This window comes from Pseudorasbora parva, chromosome 14 (assembly GCF_024679245.1).
Source record: "Pseudorasbora parva isolate DD20220531a chromosome 14, ASM2467924v1, whole genome shotgun sequence".
NCBI classification, from domain to species: domain Eukaryota; kingdom Metazoa; phylum Chordata; class Actinopteri; order Cypriniformes; family Gobionidae; genus Pseudorasbora; species Pseudorasbora parva.
This window is the reverse complement of record NC_090185.1, coordinates 13,690,893-13,703,410: the sequence shown is the minus strand read 5'-3', so window position 1 is coordinate 13,703,410 and position 12,518 is coordinate 13,690,893. Positions and strand designations below refer to the sequence as shown.

The 12,518-nt window shown below is 36.3% G+C and overlaps 1 protein-coding gene across 4 annotated transcripts in view; it reads right to left on the bottom strand.

Annotated features, from left to right (window-relative positions):
- Positions 1-11,337: 11,337 nt before the first annotated feature.
- The window catches only part of LOC137040135 (protein NLRC5-like), a 57,459-nt gene continuing 56,278 nt past the window's right edge, over positions 11,338-12,518 (bottom strand). For all 4 annotated transcript variants that reach the window (XM_067415547.1, XM_067415550.1, XM_067415548.1 and 1 more), the window contains one exon: positions 11,338-11,762. The gene's annotated coding sequence lies outside the window, so the exon portion shown is untranslated. The remainder of the gene's footprint in view (positions 11,763-12,518) is intronic.

Sequence of the window (12,518 nt, the reverse complement as noted above, 5' to 3'; positions counted from 1 at the left end):
ATGGATGAAACACAAAAGGGGTGCTCGCGCTTCTGTCCTAAAACAAAAGTAATTCGTTTATTTTATATTTATTCACATATTTGTATTTATGCTTTCAAAATCATAGCCTATTTATTTTGGACACTCATTAACAGAGCAACTGCACAGAAAATGCACTTCTTTTTGAAGTAGAGTTCATGCTTTTTAATTTTTTATAAGTGGTATTCTGTAATTTATTCAGTTGTATTGTGTAAAACGTTAAAAAACTGCGTAAGCTAAATAAAAATATTGCATTAAGCTATGTAAATAAAAAAATCGCCTTTTCTCTGCAGGTGCTACTAGTTAACGAAGAACTACACACGTACTGAATGAATCGGTTGAATGAATGATTCGCAGCATTTTTGTGTGTGTGTGTAAACTGTAAATGAGATGTTTTTATATACAGAGATGCAGATCGACCACCTAGTTTATTAATCTCTAATAGTCTAGATAAGAGCTTTGAGTGAACATGTCTGACGTTATAGTTCAGTGACGAGATTCTGATGCCATTTTACAAACACACTGGACAAATGACGGTCATTTCAGTGACATAGATTTATTAATTTTGCAGATATTTCTAAAATGTAATGAGTAATGCCAAATAATGCATTTAACACTAAATTACTGTTTAAAATGTGTTTCACTGCATACTATAAATCACAAATGTATTTGGCATGTTTTTTGAACATGTTTTGTTGTTTCCACGGTCACTTTGGAAACTTTTTATTTTTGTTGCTTTTATTAAAGCTGCTGAAATGGCATAATAAGAGTCCCAGGAACATACAAGACGCAGAGACAATATATCATTTAATACCAGAAATATGGTTTCGTATCTTATAGTACTAACACATTCGCATCCCATAACACTAAATTTGCACACTAAATCTTGATCTAGATCAAGTAATCAATAAAAAAAAATTCACATGACTAAATCTGCATTACCAGTGCTGTAAATGAGATCATATTTCACAATGTAGGCTGCTAGCTATGTAAAAACAAGAGTCAATGAGTCAAAGAGTCACTTTAAGTGTTTTACTTGAAGAGAAAGAAGAAAAAACCATAAACTAACAAACACCTCCTTTCATTTTCAGTTTCCTTTGAACATTCAGACCCCTAAAGGGAAATGGTGATGGAAAAAAAATATCAGATGGGAGGAAAATTCTATATTTGAATGCTTATCGCACAAATAATATTTGAGAGTGAATGTAAAGTTTCTTAAGAGAATGCAAAATCATTCAAATTCATTTTTCCTCCCATCTTATATATTTTTTCTCCCGTGTCTCTTTCGGGTTTCCGTAGCTCCTCGTGTGACCAACAACAGATACAAAAAAATCCACATAGAATAAGGGATGCAATTGTTAGCAACTATACTTTTGACTGGTTCATCTCTGATGATCGTGACAATACACAACATCTGTTTGGGGGATCATTTCACGGTGCCAAAATCTCTCTTTTTTACTTTCCTAGGCTAGTAGCCTTAACTCTTTGAAGCGTCAAAGTGTCAGTTGCATAGCTGTCAATGGAGGGACAGAAATTGCTCAGATTTCATTAAAAATATCTTCATTTGTGTTCAGAAGATGAACGAAGCTCATACGGGTGTGGAACAACATAATGTTAAGTAATTAAAGGGTTAGTTTACCCAAAAATGAAAATTAACCCATGATTCACCTCTAAGTCATCCTTTTTATAGAATTGCCTTTACAGGGACTTTAAGAATGTATATGACATTATTCTTTCAGACAAATAATCTTAACTTTATAAAGTTTTAAATATGGATATTTTTCTTACACAAATGCATTGATTCGCTTCAGAATGTCCTTTATTAACCCCACAGAGCTGTGTGGAGCAGTTATATGATGGACGGACAGATGAATTTTTACGGACTTCAAAAACAGAACAATCACTGCCATTATAAAGCTTGGATTAGCCAGGACTTGAATATAACTTTGATTTTATTCATCTAAAAGAAGAAGGGTCCTGATCACTCTGTCGGGGTTTATTCTGCGGTAACAACCGGCTGGGTGTACATTATCCCTTACTTATTCTTCCCTCTTTCTGAAAACATCTTAGCGACATTGGACAAGAAATGTTTTTGCACTGATTAAATGTTATGTTGTTTTAATTGTCTTATAAAGAGTTGTAACAAGTACTGTAAGTTGTATTCTGTTTCATTTGCAAATGAATAGGCCTACTTAAAACTAAAATGTATAAAATTAAACAATGCAAAGAAAGTATTTTTTGTTTCATTTACAAATTTTAAGTACAAATTATAAAGTATACTACTTTGATGATGTTTTTATTGCCTGATGTTTATGCATACACTTGGATATGCTGTCGGACTAAATATAAAATATTTTAAACTGTTCTGAAGATGAACGGAGGTCTTACGGGTGTGGAATGACATTAGGGTGAGAAGTTAATGACACATTTCATTATTGGGTGAACTAACCCTTTAAAGGGGGGGTGAAACACTCAGTTTCAGTCAGTGTCATGTCAATCTTGAGTACCTATAGAGTAGCATTGCATCCTGCATCTCTCCGAAAAGTCTTTATTTTTTTTATAATTATATAAGAAAGATGCGCTGTTCCGAGTCTTTCCGAAAAAAGCCGAGCGGGTGGGGGCGTATCGTGTGAGCGGAGCTAAATAATGACGTGTGCTCGCTGCTGCTATTGTGTTGAGTCGAGTGCGTCTGCTGTTGAGTAACGTTCTAAAAACGTTACCTATAAAACGTTTTTCTTACATTGTTAGTGGAACGTTTTAAAAACGTTACTACATTTAAAAAAGTATTAGTCGTTACAAATTAGTCATACAGCTTTTTTCTCAAACTTCAGATACATAATTTGTATATCCAGAGACAACTTAATGACACTTAAATGCTATTTTCGAGTATATATTTATTTTTTTACAATCAGAAGAAAAATCTAGTAAACTAATTATGTATTAAATATAAATGTAATATAAATATAAAAGTCAATTATAAAAGTGGTTTTAGCTTTTTTTAAGAAAGTATAAGATGTCAATAAACAAAAGCAAGTACATTAAAGGAGAAAACTGGAATATTTTATTTGATCATACTCCACACCCTTATAAGAACGTTATTTAACGTTCTTAGAACCTAATGAGAACGTTAATACAACGTTCCACAAACTGGACATTTCAACGTTCCTAGAACGTTCAAAAACGTTTTTAGAACTTAATGGGAACGTTAGGGAAACGTTCTTATAACCTAAAATTGTTAGCTGGGAAGCAGTGCATGCCGGTTAGAAATTTTGTCCGACTTGAGACAGCGCCGACGGCACGTGACTGTGACGTATGTCAACAAAGTACCGCGAGAGCGATTCGAGAGCAGGCGGCTGATGCAGCCGCTGCAGATTCTCAAGGGTGGCTGCAGGAGGCTGCACAAGCTCTGATGACGACACAGCTGATCCACGATTGGCCGATTCGCCGTTTGACAGCGATCACGTGCGTTTCGTGTTTATTCTAAAAACTTGTCACGCTAATGCTCACAAATAATTTATTTATAACAGTAAAACCTCTTTTCATGTAGCCGCGATGTTATATCATCATGTTTATCAAACTAAAACTGATAAAAACCGTTGACAACACTTCATTGATAGTGTATGTTTATATGTTGAACATTAATCTTGTCCAAATAGACGCTTTATTAAACAGTACATAAAGTATTGAATGAAAATGTCATTTGAAACATCTGTGTATTTGAGAAATATTGCATTTATTTAACTTCAGCTGTGATAAAGTTTGCAAACGCAGTGCAAGCGTCACCACGGGAAGCAGAAAGTGTCCGACTTCACGTCTCCGTTTGCAGCTCCTCCCCGCCTGCACTCGGCTACTCTCGCCGATCGCATCCATCCAGCCGCAGCCGATGTCGAACACACCTATTGTGTTTGAGTCGAGTGCGTCGTAAAGCTGTCATCCCTAACAGCGGGAAAAAAACTTTATTCAAAATAAAAATATGGCTTTTAATCAGATACAGCCATACATCCGGAATCAGACCCAGAGGCTGCAGTTGAACAGGAGCAGCAGCAAAAACGACTAGAGCAGGACGTCTCTATGTGGTACAAGTTATACACTAACTATATAATATGCTTAGCGGCTTGTGTTATTTACATATTTATACTTGAATTATATCGTCGTATTTTTGTCTTTGAAGGTGTACATGTGGGAAGTGCAGTTGTGCACGTGTGTTTACGAGTGGTTTGTGTGTAGACAGTAAGCGGACTGGTTTTGCACCAGGCTAGTTAGTGTTTACATAGAAAGACACGGAATAGTAGCGCATTTGAATGAAGAAGCGCGCTTATTTAGTTCAACATATTTCCCCACTCTTTGTGTATTGTTGTTTGGAGTGCTTTTACAATACACAAACATAAAGTTACACATATAGTGGCCAGCTAAACAAATGTACACGCACTACACATCGCATGCTCCATTGATCAATTAACTATACGTGATCATGTTTGGGCTACTTGATGAGCATAGGCAAAAACACAGACATTTGAAGCAGTCTCACTCACCGCCTGCGGTTCTAACGTTGGGACTGCTCCATCCTTCAGCATTAGGCGATCGGAAAATCCTGTGTTGAGCTGGGCCTTGTTTATGAAACAGTCGTATGAAGGTAAATTGATGCCATATAGAATTGCAAGCGTAGGGTAAGATTTGTGAAAGTGTACATAAGATTGCAAGCGTAAATTAAATTTGCATGCGCAAGATAAGTTTTGCAAAGGTGTAAATTGCCTTTCAAGTGTAAGAAAAAAATATTTGCAGCATTTTACTGTTATTCATAAGTGTAATTCATGTGTTGTGAAACTGCAGCTTCATGTTAATGCAAAATAAATATGATCTGTATTCTTCTGACTTCCATTTTTCTGCGCTTACCCTTTTGACACGTTTATGTCGCCAAAATACGGCCAAAAGCATTGCACGCCTGTGAACATCGATTTGCAAGCGGAAAAAACAGAGTCAGGAACTGCGAAATAGATTGAGCGTGTAAAACCAACCTTTGTGTAAAAAAATAAACTGTTGCAACTGTCTAAATGACTTGTTGTGTGCGTAGGGCAAAAAGGCTCCCGAAATAAACCGATTTGAACAGTTCCGTCTTTCTTTAAGCTGCGCTTACAGTTTTGGCACGATTCTGTCACTGACTGAGTTTATCAAGCGCGAGGAGGAAGGCGGGTCCACCTTCTTCAGGAGCCAATCAAATGAGCTGCTCGATTTACTCTTATCTGATTGGTTCAACCAAGTTGGTTCAAACCTCAGACGCCAGAACACATCTTTATCTTCATTTTATTTTTAATGCACAAATACATATAAATAAATAAATAAATAAATAAATAACGATTGCTAAATAAGCTGTGCATTTTAGACGTATGTTTTCATCCTGAATTTTCAAGCTGGTGTAGTCATTGGTTTGGAATTGTATTGATATATATATCAATATATATATCAATATATATCAATATATATATATATATATATATATATATATATCAATCAAAACATTTCATTCCCATTCTTGCATGTAACAATACCAATCTGAATAACTTTTTCAGACCACATTTCATGGTATTTAACAATCAATTATATATTTTGAAACATCGTTCTGGTCACTCTCAATATTGATTCTGATTAGTGATTGTGTAGTTGTGTAGACAGATCAAGCTATTATATAGTTAGTATGAAAAAGGAAATGCTTTCTCTTTGTCCAGATTTGACTGTAGGATAATACAAAACTGATACTTCAAATCAATATAAAACTCAACTTAGACAAAGAGTAGCCTTTTATAATGATTCATATATATATATATATATATATATATATATATATATATATATATATATATATATATATATATATATATATATATATATATATATATATATCCAAATCAAATGCAAACTAACTAATTATGTCTGAATCAAAATTCAGCAAACAAGGAATACACAGCCTTACAGTAGGGATATACCGCCATCTAGAGGTTAAACTATGGCATTACAGATGATAAATGGTGCATAATTTAGAGGTACCCTTAAAATACATGTTAAAGGAAAACATATTTTTGTTATTATGAACTAATTTTAGCAAAATACTACTGCTACTACTACTAATAATAATAATAATTTTGGAATCGCCTCTGATCAGTAGTCAGGTGATATTATGCATGCAGTGCAAATACTAGGTCTACTTTTAGCAGTATCAAGATTACAAACTTATATCTGGCAGGATGATGATGATGACGATGATGATGATGATGATACATGCACTGAATTCACATACATTTTCTTTCTCAACACACCAGCTCAGAATTCAGGATGGAAACATATAAGTCTTAAACCTAATGGTGCACAGATTGTTAAGCAATTGTGCTTTATTTATTTATTTATTTATTTATTTGTTTGTTTGTTTGTTTATTTATATGTATTTGTGCATTAAAAGTAAAATGAAGATAAAGATAAAGTGTTCTGGTGTCTGAGGTTTGAACCAACTTGGTTGAACCAATCAGATAAGAGTAAATCGAGCAGCTCATTTGATTGGCTCCAGAAGAAGGTGGACCCGCCTTCCTCCTCGCGCTTGATAAACTCAGTCAGTGACAGAATCGTGCCAAAACTGTAAGCACAGCTTAAAGAAAGACGGAACTGTTCAAATCGGTTTATTTCGGGAGCCTTTTTGCCCTACGCACACAACAAGTCATTTAGACAGTTGCAACTAGGGCTGGGCGATATGGCCCAAAAAAATTATCACGATATAATTTAGCATATCAGTCGATATCGATAAATATCAGGATAAATGTAAAATCTTTATTTCTTTAAAGTTTAAAGGCATATTTTTGCTCATGAGTGAAATATGTAGAAAACAGACAGTTAGCTGTAGTTTTAAACTATCCTTTATTGTCAAAACATGACAAACACTTCCCAAACAAGTGAACAATTTATTTAAACTGAGGTAGATTTATTTATTAAAATCTTAACTGTGGTCGGCATTTTTTTACTCAACACTATATATCAATAATATATCATTATACAGGGCTTGACATTAAGCATGTTCATGTGCTTGTCCTTGGAACAAGTACATCGTTCAAGCTTGTCCAAGTAAAAAAATTAGCTTGTCCGGAAAAGTGTGTGTGTGTGTTTGTGTGTTGTAAATATAATTTATTCTGAAGCAATATTCTCACCAGTGTTCACTCAGCTTTGACATATTTAAATCTGCATATTTGTGGTTTTTATTTTTATTGAATCATTTGAAATTTGTGATATTTTCACCTTTTATAAAGGGCATTTTCCCTTAATCTTATTAAATATAGGCTAAGCTTCATGTTTCATTTTATATTTGTAATTTTGATCAATACATTTAATTAAAATAAAACACTTATAGGGCTGTTACCAATCAAATTAAATAATTTACACTGAAAAATTACAACAGCATTAAATAATGTTTTGAGATTTGTAGTTTTGAATAGACAAATAAGACATGTTGGAAAGTATGTTTAAAGATCAAATTAAACCACCAGTAGGTGGCAGCAGGTGGCCGTCTTAATGAGCGAGTCATTGAGTCGTTCATTCAAACGATTCATTCAAACAATGAATCGTTCATTTACACACGTTGTTGTGAGACGCGTTGCGGTTCTGCTGTGAACGATTTTCGCAGCTGAAACAGAACAAATAATGCAATATTGAGCGTTTATATATTTAATTGTCTAAGTAAAACACTAAGAACGCAATCGGTCAAAAAAAAGCGTTTTAAGAAACATTTTGAGGCCCCTTCTCTTGCCTCACAGTGGATTGGTCCACCGTGCATCTCACCGACACACACACACACACACACACACACCGACAGTGGGCTGGTCGGGAGAGAGAAAAGTTCAGTATTTGTGGATCTCCAGTAAGGGCTGTCTAGTCTATTTTATTCATTTTAAACACCAGATGACATTATTTCTCTTTTGATACAGGCGATGCGGAGTCATTAATACATCACCAAAGAGCAAAGACAAACAATTATGATAGCGATGTACAAGTCCGATGTTTTAGTGATTATAGTTTGGTAACGTTAGTACTGTTGTAAATAAGTCACCCACTACAGCTAACAAGGTAATAAGCCGGTGTGTGAATGTAGTTAATGTAGATTCACCGCTGTGTTGGGCTGCATGTTATATGGAAGGACTTTGAAGAAACACGATAATTTAATAATTAAATTCCGTGTGGTGAACGTGAACCTATGATAAGCAGTCCACGCACATCGCTCTGTTTTATGTCGGATGGGATCGCTAAAATATCTCCAAACCACTGAAGTTGAGCGAACTAACTTGTCAACGATATCTGTGTCCTCTGAGCTGGCCGTGAGCTGCATTTTCTTCATTATTGCTCATTTTTATCGCTCCACTTATCTCCGATCCTCCAAGCCTGTCAGCCACAGACTGTAAACATCACCACGTGCAGCACCCAGACGCCCGGTCTGCAATACGCATGCGCAGCATTACGCATAGCGCGTAAGCATTATATCGAGAATTTATCGACCTGTTGTTATCGTTTTATCGAGGAAAATTATATCGTGATAATTATCGTTATCGTTTTATCGCCCAGCCCTAGTTGCAACAGTTTATTTTTTTACACAAAGGTTGGTTTTACACGCTCAATCTATTTCGCAGTTCCTGACTCTGTTTTTTCCGCTTGCAAATCGATGTTCACAGGCGTGCAATGCTTTTGGCCGTATTTTGGCGACATAAACGTGTCAAAAGGGTAAGCGCAGAAAAATGGAAGTCAGAAGAAGCTGCAGTTTCACAACACATGAATTACACTTATGAATAACAGTAAAATGCTGCAAATATTTTTTTCTTACACTTGAAAGGCAATTTACACCTTTGCAAAACTTATCTTGCGCATGCAAATTTAATTTATGCTTGCAATCTTATGTACACTTTCACAAATCTTACCCTACGCTTGCAATTCTATATGGCATCAATTTACCTTCATACAGTCGGCACCGAAATGCAGCGAACAGATATAAACATTCGCGCAACTCAGTTGCTGATCCGGAAAAGCAAATTACATCCACCGTTGCCTTAACGCGGGGTTTTTGGGGAATCTGTGCAGGACTGTCTTGGTCTGGGAACCAAAAACGCACGTTTTTGGTGACATTGTTATGTGCACATCACCTGTCCAGCGCAGCCTACGAGCCAGCGCTTTGATGGGTGTAGCCTGTTACTTTCGCTCTCTCCCTCGCTCTCTCTCACGCGCTTCCGGTAGAATTGTCCGTAAGGCCCTTACAAGGAAATTCCGCTCCCATTAACGTCAAAGGGGACGCATGATCTCAAAAAACTTGCCGAAACTTATGACTAACCGGAAGTAGTATTTTTGACAAAGAAATACTCCCATCAAACGTCCACCTTAACTTTTGAAACTTTGTCTATGTTTAGTATGGGATTCCAAGTCTTTAACAGTGTAAAAAGATCAGTATGCATGAAACAGCATTTCACCCCCCCTTTAATGATTTTGCATTCACATCAGTGATATTAAAGACTTATACTGGTGAAAAAGTTTCTCCAGAAGGGAAATTGCCCGTAACTATGAAGTACAAAGAACATCAAAAGGACTGCATTTATATAGCGCTTTTATCCAAAGCGCTTTACATTTTTGCCTCACATTCACCCATTCACACACCGACGGCGATGTCAGCCATGTAAGGCACCATCCAGCTCATCGGGAGCAGCTGGGGTTAGGTGTCTTGCTCATGGACACTTCGACACTTGGTCAGGTGGAACCGGAGATTTGACCACCAACCTTCTGGTTTGTAGACTACCTACATGAACCACTGAGCCACTGCCGCCACATCAACAGCAGCTGAACCTGTATGTGCTAGAAAACGGAGGGCCTGCATTGTTCGGACGTGAATGGCTGAGAAAAAATCCTCTGGACTGGCACACAATTAAAAACCTGGATGTATCCCAGCAAATCACAAACAAAGAGACTCAAAAGTCTTTGACACAAATTCTAGAAAATGCGGAGCACGTGTTTCAAAAAGGAATAGGAACACTTAAAGGAATAAAAGGGAAATTGCTGTTGACTGCACTGTTGAAACTGCAACTTCAACCTCAGTTAACGCAGATGACTCTGAGCCACATCAAGACAAACCAGATGTGACAATTCCAGTTACACCTGCACCTACTCACCCAGACTCACAGAGACGTTATCCTGAGAGATGTAGGAAACCCCCAAAAAGGCTTGATTTATAGCTATGTTGTAGTTAGCAACATTGTGTTAGAGTAACTGTAAATTGTAAGTTTGTAGTTAAGTATCTCATATTTCTTAGTATGATTAATCTAGTGGGGAAGGAAAGTGTAATGTATGTACTATTAGGTATCAGTTTTGTGATAATCCCTCTAGTGGTGACCTGTAGTATTGCATAGGAAATCAAGTTCAGTACTTCAGTTCCAGTTCAATAAAAGAACAACGTGAGTCGCACTGTAGACGATTGTGTTGTGTGATTATTATCTAATGGCAGAGGAATACCTGAGGGCATATAATTAATGTTAACAATGTTGCATCTATCACTCTCCATAATAAAACGATCCTGAATATATGGCTGACTTAATAATCAATGCACAAGCTGTAGGCTACTGTTTACTAAAACTTGTTGCAAAAATCTGTATAGCGAAACTGTTGTGTATCCGCTTAAGCCATTCAAATGCATTGACACAGCGCTAGAAATATTGAGCGCTCCATGTACAACGTGACTGCGTGCGCGCCGCCGGGAGATGAGAGCATGTTGCCACTCCGCTTTTCAACGCACTGGCTTCTCTGGCTTTAACATAAGCGTCAAAACGCTATTCATTGTTTGAATTTCGTATTAAAACTTAATAATAATTATATATAAAAAGCTTTAGTCCTATAGCTTTGTTTAATATCAAAAGTAGGTTTGGCAATTTGGCGTGAGAGCGTGACACAGAGCCTGAAAGCGTGTGTATCACGCCAAATGCGTGAGCGTTGGCAACCCTGTAATTGGTATTTATATTTTGGTATAAATACATAAATTGATGGACATGGCAAGCAACAATAACTACTAGGCTGTGCCGTTTAAATGATGCTCAAATGATAAGAGGCCAAGACAATATCCATCACTGATCACACGTGCCTTCGCTCCCCACGTGCATCAATGAGCCTTGGCCGCCCATGATCCAGTCGCCGGTTCACTTCCTTGGAGCACTTTTGATAGATTCTGTGATAGATTCTGATAGATAAAAGCATGTTTATTTCTCTGATAGTTGTCAAGAACTTCAGTAGTGCACAAATACATGACACACAATCCTTAGTTCAAACTTGTATTGAATCTGTCAAATTAATAGCAAGTACAACTGACCTGAAATTGTATCACGTAAAATTTCTCTTTGTTCACATTTATAAATTGTACTTAATTATTTAACACATTATGTACAAAAGATTAGTAAAGATGTAGATTGAGAGTAAAACAGAGTCAGAGTCAAAGAAAAATAACGATGGCAATGAGGATAAAGATCTAGTTTTAAACAAATATTGGTTCAGGATATGGAAGAGCCGTTGACTGTGATGCGGGTTTAAATTATGCAAAAAGTATAAAATTCAATTTGGTATAAATATTATCCCAGTGCTGAATCAAAATTATGATTATCATCATATTTCATTATGATTGTAGGCTTTATACTGAAGACCCAGAATCATCTCTGCTCTGACCACTGACTCTCTGCCCTTCACTGCTGCACCTGTGAATAAAACACAATCATCATTTATATCAACAATAACCATTCAACATCCCTTCTGCTGCACATGTATGTTTTTCTAACAATGCATTATTTGCATTATATAATTTTAAAGGCTGAACTCTTCCAACCTGTATGCATTAGTACATTTATACATGCACGTGTGAATCCATTAAAATTACTAATAGCTGCAGTTTTGCACACAATTTTGTATATAAGAAAAATACTAAAATCCCCTTTCTGACACAGGTCTGTTACGGACTTCATTTGTATATAGTTAGTCGAATGCTCATCCACTACGGTGCTCAGGTAACAAGCGTGACAGGAGACAGGGAACTGTTCAAATCTTTATATTTGGCCACATGCATTGTCATCATCCAGTAGTAGTCTCATGATATACACAAGGTATTAAATGTGGTCTTTCTGAAATAAACAGAATAAAAACATACATAAGCGTATGTCTAATAACGTTGCTTTACATAAACACTAACTTACTGCTGACATGCTATACATGTACCAACGTCACAGAGAGGGATTAACAGCGGCGAACATGCACGCGAATTACCGTATAGCTCTCATATTATAAAATAGCACAAGGCAAAATTCGATTGCACAAGCTAAATAACTAACGTACCACCGTAATGAACATGCATCACTTATAACTGTGTATTATTAAATCAACTTACGTTAAATCACGCACATTAACACCTGTGGCTGGTGAAAAAGAATGTAAACACAATAGCGGAAACTAACGCCACC